The 21,518-nt window shown below is 40.9% G+C and overlaps 1 long non-coding RNA gene across 1 annotated transcript; it reads left to right on the top strand.

Annotated features, from left to right (window-relative positions):
- The first annotated feature begins 1,032 nt into the window (after nt 1–1,032).
- On the top strand, nt 1,033–19,791 carry LOC141786311 (uncharacterized). Its single transcript, XR_012597664.1, has 4 exons — nt 1,033–1,137; nt 1,655–2,082; nt 17,913–18,033; nt 18,229–19,791. It is a non-coding gene; the product is annotated as an uncharacterized LOC141786311 (long non-coding RNA).
- Nucleotides 19,792–21,518: the final 1,727 nt, after the last annotated feature.

Genomic DNA, 21,518 nt, shown 5'->3' on the forward strand with positions numbered 1-21,518 from the left:
CAATGGGATTAATAAATTAATTTAGAAGTTTAAATGGCTGAATGTTTAAAACATGAATAAATGATTGAATGAATGAATGGATGGATGAAATAAAAGTAAAATCTGTGAAAATCATGGGTTCAAGAAGTTTAAATAGGACTCTGATCCAAGTGGCAACATCCGGTCTGAAAGCACACGACAACACTGAGGTGCTTATATCTGCTGTTTCTCGAGTGTCTGCTTGAGGCTGGCTGTGGAAGCACAGGAATTCACACACACACACCAAACCAAACCAAACCAAAAAAAACAGCAGAAACAAAGTGCCAAACCATTCATGCTGGGGGATGTTGCAGGCAGCAGAATGTTCTCCATGGCGTCTCCAGACTCTGTCACGTCTGTCACATGTGCTCAGTATGAACCTGCTTTAATCTGTGAAGAGCACAGGACCCCAGTGGCGAATTTGCCAATCTTGGTGTTCTTTGGCAAATGCCATACATTCTGCACGGTGCTGGGCTGTAAGCACAACCTCCAAATGTGGACGTCGGGCCCTCATACCACCCTCACGGGGTCTGTTTCTGACCCTTTGAGCAGACACATGCACATTTGTGGCCTACTGGAGGTCATTTTGTAGGGATCTGGCAGTGCACCTTCTGTTCCTTGGTCCTGCTGCTCTGTTGTTGCCCTCCAGCGGCCTCCTCCATGTCCCCTGATGTACTGGCCTGTGTCCTGGTAGCGCCTCCATGCTCTGGACACTACGCTGACAGACACAGCAAACCTTCTTGCCACAGCTCACATTGATGTGACATCCTGGATGAGCTGCACTACCTGAGCCACTTGTGTGGGTTGTAGACTCCGTGTAGTGTTGCTTCCTAAGTGTACAGTTTGATTTCACAGAAGTGTGATTGACTTGGAGTTACACTGTGTTGTTTAAGTGTTCCCTTTATTTTTTTTTTGAGCAGTGTACATTTTTTGGGAACGGAAGATGTAGAAAAGGCCCTGGATCATAAGCCACACCCCATGACAGACTGTGATGTCACGGCCGACGAGCAGTGTTGGAGTTGCTTCGTAGCTGCAGTGAGCATCGCTGTGTGGACTTGTGCCTGTTCCTGTGTATAAGTCAGTGTGGACTCTTTTGGGTTTATGTGCGTCCATGCAACTGTGAGTACAAAGCTGCCTTTATGCTGAAGACTACCTTGGTTGAAGTTTGTCAAGATTTATCATGCATGTGCTTGTATATCGTTCCCTCTGCTTACCGAGCCTCGTGTGATATGGAGATTTACTTTCAGTGTTAAAATCCTTCCTTACCTATAATAGTGAGCTATAAGTGTTAGAACTCATTTATCATTCAGTTGTTCTTTGGTTAGAGTTGTACAGTGTGAATTACATGGTTATTTGTAAGTTTGCCGTAACTGTGTGTCGTTGAAGCTGCCTTTGATGTGTGCCGCATGCTAGGATTGCTGGCGCCGCTGCTCGTTAATTTTCCGCCACTAGATGGCAGTCTTGGCTTATTAATAGAGATCAGTGTGAGAAAGGATTATAGGACTTTCATCTATCAGTGAATAAGACCCTTTATTGTATACTGTGGCTGTTAATTGCATTTTAGGATTTATTCAGTTAATAACCTATTTGTTTGAGGATGTATCCATACTTATTTATGTTTTGTATTTGTTTACAGAACCACATAACTACAAATAACTCAGATACAAGAGTCCCATTGAGATGTTGCACCTTCAGAAAGGAAAATAAAGACAAGTAAATGCATCAAGGGTCCTGCCTCCTACATTCTGACCGATGTACCACAGTGAATGCCCATCCCACGAACCGCAAATACAGTCCTTTAAACCTTCCTCCATTACAGAAGAACATATGCTGCAAATGCATTGCTGCATTTACAACAATGATTCAACCCTGATTGGAATTGAGGGTAATGAGCAAAATGTACAGACTTCCATCAGTTAGCAACAACAAATCAAGAACTGCTTTCAAAGGCCTCTACATCTGCTCTCTTGCTGTTGTCTAAAGCTCAGTCAGAGTTTGTTCTAGGGGCTCTGGATCTATGGGATAAAGAAAACATGGAGCAGAGAAGGATCACAGCAGTTTGACGTAAATACAACTTCATGCTGACCTCTTTCACCTCTGGCAGCAGCTCAGGAAGCGTCTCAGCAGGGGACTGGTCAAAGACATGCACACAAGGAATGGATTTGTCCATGTCTGCAAAGAATCATGGGACAGCTTAGAGCCTAAACAAGGAGACAACAGCCTGAATTAGAGAAATTGCATGTCCCTTGCAGCTAATGCGTTGAAATGCTGAAGCTGAGGAAAGAAAATGTGAAATGAAATTGCTATTAGTACTGAACAAAGCTGAAAATGTGAAATGGAAAAAAGAAAAAGCAGAAGAAATTATAACTGTGGTAGAAATAATGATTAAAGTAGCAAAGAAAGAAGAAAAAGTAGTTTCAATAGTAGGGGAGACTGGGGACAGTTGCATCAAGGGACGGTTGCAACAAGCCTTATTTCTCCAATCAGCAACATGCTTGAGTGATGACACTCACACTGCACATGTTCAGTTAGACCCTCTACCCACCAAGAAGAGAGAGGCCATATTGAGCATCTGGTCCTGCTTCTATCAAGTAAAGTTGTTTAGAAGGTATGAAAGTAGCTTTTTTCATGAGCTGTTTTTTAGTCATACTGTCCTGAACTTTATGTATGAATGAATCCAAACCTATCTAGTTTGAATCACTTTTTGTTGTCTATTAAATGACATGGTGAGCATGGGCTGTAATTTCGTAGACCAGGCGCAGGCGCACCTGCCCTGCGCCGGCCTTCGCCCTGCGCACAGGGTGTGACCGGCGCACTTTGCAAGTTTCCTGCATTGCCAAGAGAGGCGCAGTACAGGCGCACATGAGCGCGGAGCTGCGCGTCCACGCCTCCCTCCGCGCAAATGGCAGAGAGGGAGGAGAAAAGCCGTGAGTGGGTTTAACACAGCCGAGCGCTGTTTTCACCAATCAAATGAGCGCCTCTCCTTGCCTTTAAATGCCCTGCGACTGAGGCGCAGCGTCTGATTGGTCTGATCGATCTCCAGCACCACGGAGAGAGTGTTGGTAGCGGAGACGGTCAGAGCCGCTGTGCCTGCAGCAGGAGAATGGACAGCAGGGCGCATCGGAGGACACAACGCGTCACCTTGTGGGCCAGCTCCCGGGACAGATTTAATCTGTTCCTTTGTCTTTATTCGGAGTAAAAAATTAAGAAGCAGTTACACAGCTGGCTTATCCATTCAGAATACTTTTAATCCACCTGCACTCCTGGTTTGTCATCGCCAAGCAGTGCCTTTGGTGATACACTGTATACTCTCCCAGTGTCTCCACCTCATCCTCCTTACAGTAATGTACTCCATCTTTTTAGATCACGTTAAAAATAAAGACTAAAACAGAGAAATATGGGAAATCACGGGTAAATCCTGAGTGACATACATTTATTTTGTCTGTTTTTTTCTTCGTCTTTTCTCTCCCTCTATTCTTTGAATGAAATGAAATGAGAGAACCAGCTATATACTCAGTATCAGATGTTAAGGCTGTTTATTGTTTAACTGTAAGATGTGCATCAAACTTCCAGCTGCCGTCAGGTTGACTTTCCATTATGACAAACGGCTTTAATCTGACATCAGATGTGACGGGAAAGTTAATATAGATATAACTGTATATGCTGGTTCAGACAGTTACATTAAACAGTGATTGCTGTGGTTGTTTACTGCATCAAAATGTGTGTGACACTCTGGAAACCTGCCTCTGAGGCTTTGATGACATGTGGGCACATGTGCGCCTGTCACCAAATCACAGCTGCGTGGGGTGCGCTCCGCCTTGCGCCGAGGATAGACCAGGTTGGAGCTGGCGAGCTTTCAGCGCACTTTTTTGGCACGAAATTGTCACTGCCCCAACATGAATCTGCTGACACCTCCCCCTGGTGCGCCGTCAACTCCCCCAGTCGCGCCGTCACACCCATCTCTGCGCAGACGGTCTACCAAATTGTCAAATTAGCAGCGCACGGTGGTGCGCCACACGAAATTAGCACTGCGCAGGCTGCGCCAGGCTTGCGCCCCCTGCGCTGCGCCACGAAATTAGAGCCCCATGTGTCAATGTCAATGTGGCTAGCTAGCACACAGCGTTTTGTCATGACTGGTACCATGGGGACAGTTACAACTGTTGCAACTGTCCCCATGCTATTAGGTTAGTCACATTAGAAGAGACCACACAACTATATTTTTTAAGGTTTTCAGTTCAGAATAGGAAAAAATAATATATTTTATTGCTCATGATGACCAGAACAGGCAATCATATGGAGAAACTAACGCTAATGATAAACAGAATAATTTCCCAAATAACTTGTTAAGCAAAAATTAGCAATAAGTTATTATTGTATGTTGTATGTGTCATATACACTTGTCATATAGTGAATGAATCATCTAAGAAATTGTAAAAAAAGAAATGATTCCATTCTTTTTGTCCCAAAATGCAACATTGGGTTTTTATAGCTTCAGCAACATCTGCACATTGACTCAAGGTAGGCCCATGTTTTAAACAAAACAAAACTAATTAAATACCTTAAAGTTGTACAGAAAAGAAAATTGAATTTGAGCCCACTCTGGGTCATACCATTAGTATTTGTCCTATTTCGACAAAACACTGAGGATAATTAGTGAAAAATTAATGTTTTTTTTATATATACATGTTGCAACCGTCCCTGATCTGTGTTGCAACTGTCCCCAGGTTTGGGGTCAGTTGCAACGTCTGAATTCCTCTATTCAAATGAATATTGTGATTAATATGTTATAAGTAGCCATCTTTAAATGACATAGGCATTTAGCAGACAGATGTAGGTTTAATATGTAAAGATTTGGTGAGACTAGTCCAAATATTCTCCGAGTAACTAAGAGTAATGTCAAAAGTGTTGCAATTGTCCCCAGTCTCCCCTATTAGTTTTTTATACCAAATTTTAAGAATAGTAGAGCAAGCAAAGTAAGCTTAAGTAAGAGTATATGGTTCAATCAGTGCAGTAGAAATAATGCTATCAGTGTATAAGTGCATGTAAAAGTACCTTTGTATGTGTGTGTGTGTGTGTGTGTTAGTGTGTGTGTGTGTTTGTGTGTTTGTGTGTGTGTGTGTGTGTGTGTGTGTGTGTGTGTGTGTTTGTGTGTGTGTGTGTGTGTGTGTGTGTGTGTTTAAGTGTTTGTTTGTGTGTGTGTGTGTGTGTGTGTGTGTGTGTGTGTGTGTTTAAGTGTTTGTGAATGAGAGTCTTTTTGCTCTGATTCTCATTAGCACAGGAAGAGGTCTTTTATAGGAAATGGATGGATAATGGCTCTTTTCAATGTATGCACACACAGGCACACATATGATGCTATCTTCCCTGCTGCACCCTCTTTAAAGCACCCAACCTTCAGTGAATGCTTCATGCACTACATGATGTCTTTTTGGCTGACTTGAACTAGTTAAGTGGTTGCACTTCCTGCACAATCATGAGGGAAAACTTCTGGCTTTTTTCTATTTCCCTGTTTTTTGGTTTGGTTTCAGGTTTGTCAGAGGCTTCACAACAGACAAAACTTTTCTACTGAAATTTCTGTAATAACCAGCCATACTTAGGAAACGTCTTAGTGATCTCCAAGTGGAGGGAACAGGAAACTCTACAAGATTAATCTCACCCTTTAGGGGACGAACCTGGCCCTGGCCCACCTGTCAGCCTAAATATGTTACAGTGGCCTGATTTGGTCACATTTGGCCTGATTCAGAGTAAGTGATGCGTCAGCAGTTCAGAACACTTTTCTGCATATGTTCCTCCCTGGTGGTGATGTAAACAATGAGGTCATCTAAATAGGCATTACAATTGAAAAATGCCAAACACCGTAACAGTGTACTGCAAAAACTGATCAGGAGTCACAAAGAGATTTCAGGTGCAGGCTTGGTTAAAGGCACATGCCAGTAACCTTTGACCAAATCTAACTTGATTACAAACTTTGCTGTTCTTTAGTTATCTTCACAGTCTTCCATACAAGGTAAGAGTCAGGAACAGTCAGTATGTTTACATGCAGTCAGTAACTCTTTTATATTTGGAATACTAGCAATGACCAGGTAAAGGCAATGTTAACACCAATAACCCTTTTGAAAAAAAAACAATGTGCTCATATTCCGGTTTTTAAAAACCCCCAAATCACCCCTAGGGTACTCCTTTTCTAACCCGAACATTTGGTCATGTATACACCTATTGGGATATCACCATTGAAAGGAACATTCATTTGTGTTTTGAGTATGTTCTGTCTGCAAGGAATCTTGGTCTTCTGGGTGTAGGAAGTCCGACGTGCTGCTGTTGTTGTTGTTGCTATGGGTACAGCAAGTTGAAGCAGAGATGACACGCATTGCATCATGACGTCCATGCATCAAGATGCTGCCTGTGCGTTGCTGTTTTGATCGGGATACCATGTAAACAGGAAGAACTCTGTTTGCTCACATATGCAAACAGGTTGTTCTGAATGTTCCAGAAATATGAATACTGACCTTAACCCAATATTGACTGCATGTTAACAGCATTAACCTCTTTGAAATCTATGATGAACTGTAGAGAGCCATCTGATTTCTCTTTCAACAGGCAGGGGGAGCACAAGGAACTGGAACTGGACGTGGCTAAGCCAGTCTTGAGGAGATACTCAGTCTCTTTTTTCATCATTTCACGCTTTACCTGATTTACGTACTAAGAATGCTGTTTAATGGGACGTGGATCTTTAACACTGACGTCATGCTCAAGCACGTCTGCTTGAGTGGGCAAATCATAAAACAGGCAGAGGTAACTACTTACCAGTCCGCTGACGTCACGCTGCTGATCAGGAGAAAGGTAACTCAATACTGAAGGGAGCTGGGCAAATGAGCGCTCTGATAAACCAAATGGAGCATAACTAAGTCCTGGAGAGGACACTGAGAGTCTGTCATGATCAGGACACACGCGCTGGGTACTAAGGCAGACTCAGCTTCGGTCCCATCAGCAAGCTCGCGAGTGATACTTTTTGATCGTTATCACATGACACACACAGGTCTTGTGTCTCCTCTTTTATGTGCGAGTCACATAACCAGTGTCGCTGAGACGCTCACAAATATCATACATCTGACTAATTTGGCCAAGAAGGCAGAACCAGGAACAGGTAACAGGAACAAAACTTTCTCACCTGCCTTAAAATGCAAGGGAACAGCAGAATGATCACAACGGCATTTCACAACATTCTGAGAGGAGGACAGACTCTTTTTTAACATGTTTTTATTGCATTTTCATGAACCTACATTCATTATTATCAGTGACACAAAAGCCAAAATGGACTAGGAAGGAACACTTCAGGTGCTAGCGGAAAATATCAAGAACCACTTGAACATGAATGAAAACCTCCCAGACAAGCAAAAGCAAACTCAAAAAAAACCCAAACCAAACCAAAACAAAACAAAACAATAAAAACACACAAAAAATACCCCCATATATATTTAGCACAATACAATACTTTTGCATTGTATTGTTCTAAATATATATGGGGGTATTTTTGGTTATATACAATACATTGTATTTTATTTGAGATCTGTGACGAGAATGAATCTGTCCCCTAATGAGATCAGCACCGTGCTGGTAAACCAAAATCTCAAAACCCAAATATGAAATAACCAGTCAATCAATCATCTTATGGATTTCTCAGATCCCCTTTCCCTTACTATAGTTCCAGTCTACAAATCAAATTTGTCCAAGCCATTGCTATGCAAAAAGACACGAAGGCCATGAAACAGATTACATGTATTTATAAGTGCTCGAAACAGAAATTGACAGAAGTAATGTTTCTGTATTGCTGTCATTGTAGATATATACAATGTGATAAGACCAATCCAAAAATGCATTGGCTTTTACTTGTATCAATGGCTCATTATTATCTCATCACAAAGCCATAATATACAGGTCCTTTGTGGCTGTTCAATATTAAAATGAATACATTTTCATGTGAAATGTTTGTTTTGAATCTAGCATCTAAATTCTTAAAGAAATCATACTTAAAGGATGAAATCGGAACAAATCTCTAAAGGTTCCCTGATATACAAAGATATGTATCCTGATCCTACCACAGTAACCCAACCTGTTAATTGAACAACTTTACAGGTCTCAGAATTTGATGATTTTTTTTCCCACTTTGAGAATATGTATGTGGCCAAATAATTTGTAAGTATTTTAGGTGTACACCAACTGTAAGTTGGTCAGACACATCTCTAAAGAATTGAATTTGTTGAAAGAAATCATGAAAAAAAAAAAAAAAAAAATTCCAGTCAAAATTCAATAACTTCTTTAACTTGTAATGCTTAGCTTTACATTTGATTTCAAAAGATGCACCAGACTTTAGTGAAGGTGATTTGACCCAATTTGATGATTTATTATTTGTGTTTGAGTAGGTTTTGGGGTAAAGTGTGCACCCTGGCTCACACCTATGGCAATGATCATAAAATAGGTCATAGTACAGGCCCTGGATGACTTTTGGATTACTACAAATACCACTCAATAAACAAAAAATTGGGCTGTGGGCAAAATTACATGTATTGTGAAAGAGGTCCTTTAAAAGGTTTTAATTGTGTTTTCTTAAGATAAATAAACTTGTCTTCTGTAGAAAAAATGTATCTTCTTCCTATAATTCTAAAGATCAAAACTGTCATGTTCAAATACCAGTTGCGCTAGCATGGCTGCAGCTGTTAAGTTTTATTCAGTCCCCGTTGATATAATGCCATTGCATATGAAACAGAAACAAATTGCTTTTAACTTTCACTTGGTTGGATTTTCAGAACAAAATAAAAAAACATAGATAAATAAATGAATAAGTACATTAATAATAATGATAATAATAATCATAGCTGTGCGTGACTATTAAATGCGATGCACATAATGTCAAAATTGTGCTGCCCACTATACTTTGTTTTTATTAGTCTGAAGATGTGAAGTAGTTAATGAAACTTTTTATGTCTAAAACACAGAACCTGTCAATGTTAATGTGCTTTCCTTTTCTATGAATAGTTTCCCCTTAGGTGATCCAGGCAGGCTGAACGTGCAGTGAAATTTGAGAGCTGCTACTTCAGTACTGACTCAAGAGTACAGAGATCTTTTACATGCTATTTAGTAAGAATTAATGGTTCATAATTGGGAGAAGTTGACAGCATGACTGCAGGATTTATGTAACTTGACAGAATAGTTTGGTTGCACTTTAGATTACAGCCCGCGTCTGACAGTGTAGTTTCCCGTCTCTTACAGTGTAGTTTCCTCAACTGTTGGGGTAACTCTCACACATGCACCATGACATTTTGCAGTATCTATGGGGTAGTTATGCTTGCGTCTTACAATGCAAGTCCTGGAGTCTTAAAGTGTAGTTTCCCGTGTCTTACCTTGAACTTATCAAAACAGTGTAGTTTTCCTGGACATATGCTTTTGCTGTGAAAACCTTGATGTGCCACTTCCTCTTAAGAATAAGCATGGATACAGATTATGTAGACCAATGATAAAGTCAAAAGCTGTAATGTATTGATGAGTATGGGTTTCACATAATAATGACATGCAGACGTATAAAATATCTTTATTTTTTTAAACACACAGAGACTCCACAGTGTAATTCTCCTTTTAAGTTACCGATCCATTAAGATCACACTTGTCTTTGCTTACTGGCTAACTATCCAGTATTTCCTTTTATAAATTTTCTTCATTGTTGTGTTATAAGCATTTTGTATATAATTTTATTCAGGCAACTTAATGGGCAGACAGGGGTCCTTAGGATTTTGCGTATTTGCATTCATGCACTTGTGCGGGCAGCTTGGGGTCCTAAAAGTTGTATAGCCCGAACCGAGATTCCGCGATTGTTTAAAAGCATCTTCAAAGCATCGTATAAGTTACCAGTGATGCATTCTCGAGGAAGTAAGTATTTCAATAGCTTACAAGTTATGTTTAAGGGGTGTTTAGTGGGGAATAAACATTTAGTTTATGTGGCGGGAATTTGTATATTTCCCTTACATTGCGCTGTTAATGCTAATAGCTAGTGGGCACATCATTTACATCTGGTAGACACTGGGTGCTTCTCTAATCTTCAAAGTTCCATCCTCGCCTTCTCCACTGGCCTCCTCCACTTGTGTCTTAGTCCGAGATGCATGCCAGAGACACATGAAACGAAGAGTGGAGAGAGGAGACGAGCAGGTTCATTTTATGAGCATTGAGATGTCCTCTCCTCCGGAGCAGAGCGTCAAGCGATGTCTTTTAGTGATGACGGCGTCACAGCTGGATAAACCAGTCTGAACGCATGGGAGAAACTAAATTAAGGAAAATAATGTAAACAACAGGGCACTCGACCACGGAAAATTCATATTCACTTTTAGATCAGTTTAACATGAGTATGTTCATGAGTGAAAAAGAAAAATGTCACGTTTTCCCAGGCCCAGATTGATAGTTTTTAATTCTTATATTGGGGCCACTTTGTGTTTATAAATAATGTGTTTATTCTGCTATAAGCACTGCTTAGCGCACTGGTGGGACAGGAGGAGAGAGAAGCGGAGCTGTCTGCAGCGGTGCCTTTTATCCATTACGCGCACACAGAAGGACAGAGGTGAAACTGTTCCTGTATCAGCCAATAATGGCATGATCTCACACCCATCACTGATAAAACAACAGTTTGCTACTGTATGAAAATGGCGTGGTTATGTGTTATTTTTAAAGACATTATTGAACTGGCTCGAGTGGGCCAGTGGAGTGCACAGTCAGCCTTTCAGTTGCACTTTGAGCCTGCGTTTGTTGTCTGTTGTCCGGTCTCTGGGGCTCTTTCTAATTGTCTGTTGTCATCCTCAGTGAGAATGAATGTTGTAATCATCCAAATAAATATCAAACATGTTTGAAAATTATGGGGGCGGCTCTGACGAGTCTGTGAGACAATTGTGGGGCTAAAGATTCATCTGTCAACCGCTCACACTAGAAGATAATCTTGCCCGAACCTCGGGGCCGATTTTAGTCCCCGACCATATTTCCTCCCTGATTGTGGGGAGGACCGAATCTGGGTTAAATCTGGGCAAGAATCCTGGAGTGTGAGCCAGGCTTCACACGTAAACAGCTTATCTTGCTCCATGGAGCTCACGTTTCACACATGTGGACAGCTGACGCTTTATAGCCTGCTCTGATACGCCACAAGGGGGCGTGTCTGTCAGCGAAAAGACTTCTGCGAAGCCTGCACTTGTGTTTCCTCGATTATGCCTCCTCCAGCTCAGTCTCCTCTCTCCTCTCTCCTCTCTCCTCCGAGCGCATTTGGCGCTTTGGAATGTCCTCCAATATGGCTGCTCACAAAGTACTTCCGGTGTCACGGAGGTAGAGGAGATAGGAGACTGCATTTTGGCACATTGGGAAGCACCCAAAGCTCCAAAGTTCCATCCTTCCTTCCTCCACTTGCGTCGTTCTCTTGCGTCTTAGTCCCTCCCACCAGAGATTCATGGGAGAGACGTGCGAACACTTTATTTCCAGATTTATGATCAGTTTCTGAATGATCCTCTGTGCCTGTCCTCAGCTCGTCTTTTCTCTCATTAAACTCTGTTGTGTTTTTGTGAAGTTTCATGTGAAGTCTGAGCTGCTGCATCGATCATACCTCCTCCTATCAGTCTCCTCCATCCTCTCTCCTCTCTCCTCTCTCCTCTGAACGCAATTCTCGCTTTGGGACAGTCTTCTAATGGCGACTGGGAAAGTACTTCCAGTGTCGTGGAGGAGATAGGACAGAGGAAGCACGAAGTTAACGCATTGAGACGCACCCACTGTCTTTGATTCACCTTCTGTTATTTATTGTTTCAGATACCATACACTGCCAACCCTGTTGAGATGCACTGCTGATAAGTGGCTGTTGGACGTTAATGTCACACACATTATTCATCCTCTTCATTCATTCAATCTCCATGCATCCTGCTGTTGCTGTAATGCTGTTTCTAAAAGGATACATAAAAGACCGAACTGTGAACTGTGTATCTGCCTTTACTCTCTGACGGAGTATCTGTGTGGATAAAGTGTCCCAGCATTATTCAGCATAGAAACACAGAAGTCAGTAGCTTCCACAGTTCCACTGCAACAACCCAGCACTTTACCTGTAACTACTGGTCAACACCTGGAACTGGGCTGGATTATAAAGTGCACACTAGTAGTGGGTAGTTAAGCAGTAAGTAAAGCCAACAAGTGTGCAATTTATAATCCAGCCCAGTTCCAGATGTTGACCAGTAGCTACAGTAAAGTAGAAGGCAGTAACACAGTAAGTAAAGCCAGAAAGTGTGCACTTTATAATCCATCCCAGTCCCAGATGTTGACCAGTAGTTATAGGTAAAGTGCTGGATTGTCGCAGTGAAACTACTGGACAGTTAAACAGTAAGCAAAGACAAGTGTGATCTTAATGGCTGGGTTACTTAAAAGGTAAATTACTATGTGTGGTCTCTGTGTGTTAAAAAAAAAAAAAAGATATTTAATACGTCTGCATGTCTTGTCATTATTTTGTGAAACCCATACTCATCAATACATTACAGCGTTAAGTACATCACTGGTCTACATAATCTGTAGCCATGCTGATTCTTAAGAGGAAGTGGCACATCAAGGTTTGCACAGCAAAAGCGTGTGTCCAGGAAAATTATAGTCCTGATTAGTTCAAGGTAAGACACGGGAAACTACACTTTAAGACTCCAGGACTTACACTGTAAGACGCAAGCTTAACTACCCCATACCGCAAAATGTCATGGTACATGTGTGAGAGTTACCCCTACGGTTGAGGAAACTACACTGTAAGAGACGGGAAACTACACTGTAAGACGCGGGCTGTAATCTAAAGTGCTACCAATAGTTCAATATTGCTGTAGTGACTTTTAAATCCTTCCTGTAACCCCAGGCTCACGCTGAATCCTGTGCGAGTCCAGTGCAGCTTCCACATGTAATCCGTATCATTAAAATCACTGTTGTAGGCTCACATTAGCTCTGCGCGGTGCGAGTCCGGTTGTGGGAGCCATAAGACTCCGCAAGAAGTCTATTTTTCCTGGACGCCGGAGAGGGTCTGCATCAAGCTGAATGAAATATGACAAGCTATACAGGAAGTAAATTGTCGGGTGGCATTAAGATCTGTTGTTTTTTAAAATAAAATCAGTGTTCAAACAAATGTAACACGACTCTTCTTTGACAGCACAGTAGTGCTAGTTGTAAATGTAAACATTACATCACACCCGGTGACACAAGGTCACAAAAGTGAGCAGCACAGCACCTCCTCACTCATTTTGACGACAACAATGGACAACGAGAGACTCATCCTTGAAGTGAAAAGTCATTCCATTTTATTTTTTTTAAATTATAAGGATAATACAAGAAAAAAAAAAATTTTTTTTAATGGTAAACATTGGAGGAATAAAGGTTTGTGTACTTATTCACTGTAGAAGGAAATGATTTGAAAAACACCAGACAACACAAGGGTGTAGTGTTACAGGCAAATGCAATTATTATTTACATGATAATAATAATAATTTTATTTGTATAGCACTTTTAAAACCATAGTTTAAAAAGTGCTTTGACAAGCATTCAGCACAAAATAATAACACAATGAGCACAGTAAAGTAAAAACATAAGCACAGCTTAAATCAAGACTAATAGAGAGAGACATGTAAAAAGACATGAGGTGAAAAGGTCCTTTCCATAATTTATAGTACTTTATAGGAACCCAAACAATACAAGAACCATGCAGCCTTAAGAGACCACGAGGACCAAACACAAAAAACATAAAATCAGCAAGAATAGGAAACACAATAAAAAAGGGATGAAAGCAGAAATCAGGTCAGAAAATATAAAAAGATGAAATGAACAATGATGATAAAATTTCAAAATAATAAAAAAATAAGTTGCGAGTATAAAATACAGTATTAACATAAGCAAAAGTTAAGGCAATTAAAAGTCTAAAAATTATCCATAAAAGAGTTAATAAAGGTGAACCATTAAAAAGTTAAAATCATAATTAATAGCACATAATAAATTAATGAATAGGAGTAAAAGAAAGTGAAGAAAAGCAAACAGTAAAACAAAATAAGATAGAGATAAAAGACAATAAAAGATCATCAGATAAATAACTGGGGCCCAGCCCCATGATTACTTAAAAAGTAATCAATAAAATCTTAAAATCAATTCTAAAACTCACAGGAAGCCAGTGAAGGGAGGCTTAAACTGGAGTGATGTGATGTTGTCTACTAAAACCAGTTAAAAGCCTAGCTGCTGCATTCTGGACCAGTTGGAGGGGATGGAGAGATTTTTTATTTATACCGGGGAGGAGGGAGTTGCAATAGTCAAGCCTGGAGAAAATAAATGAATGGGTGACTTTTTGGAGGTCTGGAGGGGTAAGTATGTGTTTTATTTTTGAAATGGATAGTAAATGAAAGAAACAGGACTGGATGGTTTTATTGATGTGGGTGGAGAAAGTGAGGTCCAAATCGAAAATGACTCCTAAATTTCTGGCAGAGGGGGTGATGTTTACTGATAATGGACCAAGGCTAGACTGTATGAGGGGGGGAGTTTTGAATGGAACAGAGAATTATTTCGGATTTTGAATTATTTAACTGAAGAAGGTTTTCTGCCATCCAACTGTTGATGTCCCTGAGACATACCATGACAGCAGCTAGGCCCTGTGGGTTCTCAGGTCTCAGAGGAAGGTATATCTGTGTGCCGTCTGCGTAGCAATGGTAGGAGACTTGGTGGTGAATTAGTTGGCCAAGGGGCAGCATATAAATAGAAAATAAAATTGGACCTAAAACTAAACCCTGCGGTACACCACAGGCAACGGCAGCAGAAGAGGAACTGTGATTGCCTTTGGTGACCGCAAAGGTTCGCTCGAAAAGATGAGACTGAAACCAGCTAAGTGCACTGCCTCTGATACCCACCTAGTTTTTAAGACGCTCAATTAAAATGGTGTTTATCAAAGGCTGCACTGAGATCGAAAAGAATTAAAACGAACCCTCCCCTCGTTCTGCTGCTAAAAGAAGATCATTGGTCACTCTGAGGAGGGCTGTCTCAGTGCTGTGACCTGCTCTAAAACCAGACTGAAATCTCTCAAATAGGTTATTTCCAGACATTAAACTTAAAAGCTGTGTAGAGACCAGTTCTCTAAAAGTTTGGATAAAAAGGGAAGTTTTGAAATTGGTCTAAAATTGTTAAAATCAGTGAGGTCAAGGTTTGGTTTCTTTAAAAGAGGTTGGACCACAGCGTGTTTAAAAGCAGAGGGAAATACTCCCTCTGACAAAGAACTATCAATAATAGATAAAATGCTGGGTCCAACCATGTTAAAAACCTCTTTGAGGAATCTAGCAGGAAAAAATACCAGACTGCACATAGCTGGTTTCATATGGGCTAAAATGTTAGATAAAAAGGATAAGGACACCGGCTCAAAACTGCTAAAATTACAAAGGACTTCCCTAATTAAAAGCACAGGATATTCAGGAGGAGTGATTTGATGCCTGGTGTCCTTAACCTTGTTTAAAAAGTGGTTTAAAAACTTCTCACAGGTGTCTTGAGAAGCATTGCTAAAATGAGAGGGGGAAGGGTTAGTAAGGGAGTCTAAAACCTTAAATAAAACTCTAGGGTTAGAATGATTGGCTAAAATCAAATCAGAATAAAAAAGTGCCCTTGCATCTTTGACTGCCTTTTGGTAGTTTTTCATAGAATCTTTCCAGATGCATGAAAAACCACCAACCCAGTCTTTTTCCATTTACGTTCATTTCTTCTGCAAATTTGCTTCAGTTCCTGCGTGGACTCTGTAAGCCATGGCTTGGGGTCTTTTTTTAACCTTTTCAATTTTGAGGGAGCTACAGAGTCCAGGATGGTCTGACATGTGATTCAAAAGAGAGACAAGCTCTTCTGTGTTAACAACTGGATTACGATGTGGGTTAAAGGCAGTCAAAGATGCAAAAATAATAAGCTCTGTAAACTTGCTAGCAGACGTTGAATTAAAAACCCTTCGATGAACAGGAGCATGGTCAATAAAAGAAGGCTGGGACAAAAAAACCCAGTGAGAATAAAACCAGCTTGTGATCTGACACACAGATATCCTTAGTTAAAAACTCACCAGGGCTAAGACCAGTAAATATTACTAAGCCTAGACAATGTCCTTTTGCATGGGTTGGTTCCTGTATTGCCTGGGTAAGGTTAAAAGAGTCAAGAATTTCAATAAAATCATCAGTCATGGGCTGAGAGGGACAACAGACATGTATGTTAAAATAACCTAAAATAAGAATACTGTCATAATTACATACAAAATGGGATAACAACTCAGAGAACTCATGGATAAAAACAGAGCTGTGCTTGGGGGGTCTATAGATTATTAAAACTAAAACAGGGTCTTTCAACTCAATAATAAAAGCAAGGTGCTCAAAGGAATTAAAAGTGCTGATGGTGATGGGGGTGCATTTAAAAGCCTTCTTATGAATGACCGCCACCCTCCCTCCCCGACCTGACAGCCGGGGTTTATGGAGGTGAGTAAAGTCAGGGGGGTGGCTTCGATAAGGGAGGTGTAATTGTCCCGAGTGAGCCAAGTTTCTGTTAAAACAAAAAAATCCAGGTTGTTTTGGGAAATAAAATCATGGCATAGAATAATAATAATAATAATAATAATAATAATAATAATAGATTTTATTTATATAACGCTTTTCAGGAACTCAAATACACTTTACAACAGTTAAAATCAATACAAGCAATGAACAGAAGTCAAACAGAAGTCAAACAGAACAAAACAAAGCAAAACAACAGTACAATCACAAGTTAAAAGCTAATCTAAAAAGGTGATTTTTTAACAGAGATTTAAAATAAAGAGAAGTCGGAGCAGTTTTGGATTTGCGTGGGGAGAGAGTTCCAGAGAGTGGGGGCAGCTATGGAAAATGCTCTGTCTCCCCAGGTTCGGGGCTTGGTTCTGTGAGGGGGAGACATGAGGTTGGTGTGTGAGGAACGGAGGTTACGGGAGGGAATGTGGTGGTGGAGGAGGTCAGTGAGGTAGGAAGGGGCCTGGTGGTGGAGGGCTTTATGGGCGAGGAGGAGAATTTTAAACTGTATGCGGAAGGGGACGGGAAGCCAATGGAGATGTTGGAGGACGGGAGTGATGTGGTCACGGGAGCGGGTGCAGGTGAGGAGGCATGCAGCAGAGTTTTGAATGTACTGTAGTTTATTGAGGACTTTGGATGATGAGCCAAAGAGGATGCTGTTACAGTAGTCTAAGCGTGATGTGATAAATGCATGAACCAGTTTTTCAGCAGCAGAAAAGGAGAGGAATGGACGAAGGTGGGCTATGTAAAAAGGTTTTGTTGTTGATTGATCTGATGTTTAAAAGTCCAAAGTTCACAGGTTTACTGTTAAAAGCAGGGCGGGGTAGCTGGGGGAGCAGGGGGATGTGGATGAGGTTGGAGGGGATACAGTTTCTGACTGGACAGGAGTGAGGACGTGAGGAGGTGGTGCGGACTGGGAGAAAATATTGACTGGTGGTACTGATGATGATGATGATGTGTGTGTGTGTGTGTGTGTGTGTGTGGGGGGGGGGGGGGGGGGGGGGGGGGCAGGTGGGAATGGGCAGGTGAGTGGGCGGGGTTAACAGGACTGCTTTGGGGTGACCAGATGTTGCTGTGGGGTGTGTGTGAGTGTGTGTGTGTGTGTGTGTGACCTGAGTGTGGGGGAAATGAGCTGCTGAGTGCAGACTGTCAGACAGTTGAAGAGTGGATCTTTAATTGAATGTTAGATGACAGCAATTGGCTACCCCGCCTGTAGCCCACATGTAGTTCCTGTATATAGGGCTTGTCCTCAAGCAAAGTCCAGACAGGAACGTGAACCCACGTGAGCTTCTACTCTCACAAGTGCCCTTTCTGCACCCGGCACAGGAGTCAGCGGCAGCCTCTATCTGGAGCTGATGTGAGTGGCAGCTTGCAGAAAATCTGCACGGAAATCTGGACTGCAACCGTTCTGGAGCCAATGTGTGCGCGGTGTAAATCTCTTTGTGAGGTGATGTGGATGTTTCTTACACATATCCTTATGTACCTGCTCTAATTCAACACATCTGGTGACCATTGGTAGCATTGAGAAAAAGGAAAAACACCACGCTCTAGTGGTTAAAAAAACTACAAATGAAAAAATTTTGCTCTGTATGTCTTGTTATTTTGTAAACCAGTTCCTAATCGTCTTCGCCTCTGCCAACAGCCATCTACACCCAGTTCCAGCTCCTGTATCACTCCTGTCTCCCCTGGATCTCACTTTGGACTCTGGACTCACTTGTTCTGGACTCTGGCTTCACGCCCAGGGACCCTGGACTCACCAACCAATCTACTTCATCCTAATCTCTGGCTCACTGCTCACTCCCTGTTCAATAACTGTTTCTCCTGCAGACTAAAGACTCTTGGCCATTGTTAGAATATCTAACTGGTGTATATGTGCTTTGCTACATTATTATCCAAATGTGCTCATATGCGGTCATAAATTAACAGGTTTCTTTTCAGATGGTTTTAAGCTCTTGAGAGACTACAGATCACCCAGAACTGTGTGTGCGTTTTTCAGATAAATTATGTGCTTTCAGTTTTAACATGAGTAAGTGTGGTTTGCAGATGTAGACAAAAACAGGAAGTTCAACTGCAAAAGTGAAACTGTGGTTTTGAGGTGAACAGAAGTTAAAGGTCTGTCAGGGAAAAAGTTAAAGGTCTGTTTTTACCATGTGTGTAGGCGTCTGCAAGTGTCTGTATGTGTATAATATATTTCCCTTTTTAGGTAATCCATCGATGTTGCTGTGTCCTGTAAGAGAACACGACGTGAACGAGCACAGAGGCGGTGATGTGACGCTCACCAGAAGACTCAGACTAAGGAAATGACATGTTTAAACTAGGAGGAGCTGAAAGGAATGATAATAGGGTTCGAGTAACGAGATAGGGGGTTCTTTTACCCAGTAAATGTCTGTGGAGAGGAAAAGGTAGAAAGAACCAAAATCTGTCCACATTTTTCGGCTTGTAATCAATAAATCTCGGTATCAAATGGAGAACTGAGTTATCATCATCAACAAACACCAGGAAACAAGGTAAGCACCTCGTTTCCAACACCATCTATTGTGTTTGCTATTTTTTCAATACATCATTTCTTGCAACAGCCTCTTCCTCTAATTGTTTTGTGTTCTTAATTTGGATTCAAACTAGAAAGGTAGCCATAACTGCAGAACTCTTTTTTTTTACCTGAGACAATTTATCCAGCACATGACGTACTTTGTTTATACTGTATTTACACATAATCAATATAATTCATAATTCTCCACAAGTCTTGACTTTTATCAAAAGAATTTTAAGAAAGGCCTTCCCTGAGACTCATTTGATGGTCAGTACTTGTCATGTGGTTTCAAAAAGCAAGTACTCTTAGCCAGACAGAGTTAGACTGCATCTTTGTTAATGTCCTATAAATGCAAAGCTTTGTGTAAGTACACCTTTTTCCAGGAGTGGATGGGTTCAGCATTATGCATTTTCTGTCTTGTGTTATATATTTTTGTAATAATTGGTATAATTTTGTATTTTAATGCAGTCACATGCTATGTTCAGGGTTGATGAATGTTTATATGGCAGATAGAAAGATAACTCCTGTCTCCAGCTTGTGTCTGACCTTGAGTAAACTTTCACCCAGTCTCCTAGCTCCATGCTGTGATTCAACTCACACACTCTGATAGCACATCTCTCTGAAACCTGACACCAGCTGTGGGTTGAGACAGTGGTGTCACTCTCTTTTTTTGGCCAATTACTCTCAAGTGTGAGGTTTCACACAACCTCTAGATAGGCACAGCATTGATTGTTATAAAACTGTAACCCAGATATCGGGGCTCATTCTTTTGAGACTTGCGCTGTAAACCTTACCTGTGACCAGAATAAATGCTGAACTGAGAAATAGGTCCTCTTCGGGTGATTCTTGAGAAGTAGGTAAATCTTCACTTGGCAATCAAAATTTTGCTTTCAGCAGTTAGACAAATTAGTTTTTACACAACGATTTATTATCACAGTAAAAAAAAAATTCATTTCCAACAAAAAAACACACGTACTATATAATAAACAACAAACAACAAAAACTTTGGTCCAGCCCACAGGCAGGAGAACACAGGCCTTACAATGCAAGCTATGCCCACCATGGGCTTGGAGAGCTGCAGAGTCAGGAAAGCTGTCTTATAAAAGGGCACCTGAGGGATTCAATGACGAGCTGCTTTTGAATTGCTTTCTGTAATCCCTCTGATTTATTTACTGTTATCTTTTTATTTCCTCTGTATTTATGTCTTTTGGAGGGGTACCTTGTCCATCAATGGAAGATGTTTTAAGCAGGGGCGTCACTAGGATTTAGGGACAGGGGGGGCTTCAGCCCCAGGAGATGCAAATGATCAAATGTGTAACAAACGAAAAACAACACATAGAGTTATTAACTGCTCAACATAGAGGCTAATGCCATGACTTTTGCAGACAACACAATAATAGTTTTGTATTTTGAAGTCAGATTGATAAGATTTTGGCACAGAAGTATCTAGAGTAGATTTAGAATAGAATTTAAGGTTCTTTTATTAGTCTAAAAAATCTCTTAAAGGTCTTGCTCCCTCATATTTATCAGATTTGCTTTTATCATTTGAGCCAAGTAGGGCTCTCAGGTCATCAGGTAGTCATCTTTAATGGTACCTGAAGTTAGAACTAAAACACTTGGGGAAGCCTCTTTCTATTATGTCCCCCATCTGTGGAACAGCCTACCTCAAGACCTGAGGGTAGCTCCTACTGTTCATATTTTTAAAAATAAACTCGAGACCTACCTTTTTAGTCTGGCTTTTAGCTGATTGTATTTAGTATAATTTATTGTTATTATTTTATTTATTTAAATCCTCGTAACCTGTTTTATTTCTCCTTTTTAGACCAGATCTATCACTTCTTATTTTGTGACCTGCTCTGCTTTAGCTGTTTTTATTACCCACCGAGTTAGGCTATCTCATTTTTACCATATTACTTATTCAAATTTTATTTTATTTATTTTCAGTGTCCTACAGACAAATTACTCTATCTTTAGACTCACCTTTCCAGTGGAGGTCTCTCCCCTCTCATTCCCTTTGCTCCTCTGCCCTCGCTCCTATAGATCAATAGAGGTGGCGGAGTGATTATTGTTAATGTTTTATTATTGTTGTATTCATCACAATAATATGATGATAACAATAATCATAAACTACTGTTAGCAGGGGGGGCTGGAGTCAATTGTTAACTACCATCAGTGATAAATACTTACTTTTTGGAAAAGCTTCCTAATATCCATTCTATATTGATGGTTTAAATAAAGACTTCTTGTGTCTTGCTTTACTCCTGAGTCCATGACAAGAAGATAGACTTCATCCTTTTGACTGTTCGTCCAGTAACAAGGAAGAAGAGACGGATAACGCCTGCCCACCGCTCCTAAGCGGTGGGCAGGAGCGGTGTGGCAGGGCAGGCTTAGCTCAAACGCTG

Source organism: Halichoeres trimaculatus, unplaced genomic scaffold (genome assembly GCF_033239565.1).
Source record: "Halichoeres trimaculatus isolate MK-OKI-2021-1 unplaced genomic scaffold, fHalTri1.1 fHalTri1_scaffold_25, whole genome shotgun sequence".
In the NCBI taxonomy this organism is placed as follows: domain Eukaryota; kingdom Metazoa; phylum Chordata; class Actinopteri; order Labriformes; family Labridae; genus Halichoeres; species Halichoeres trimaculatus.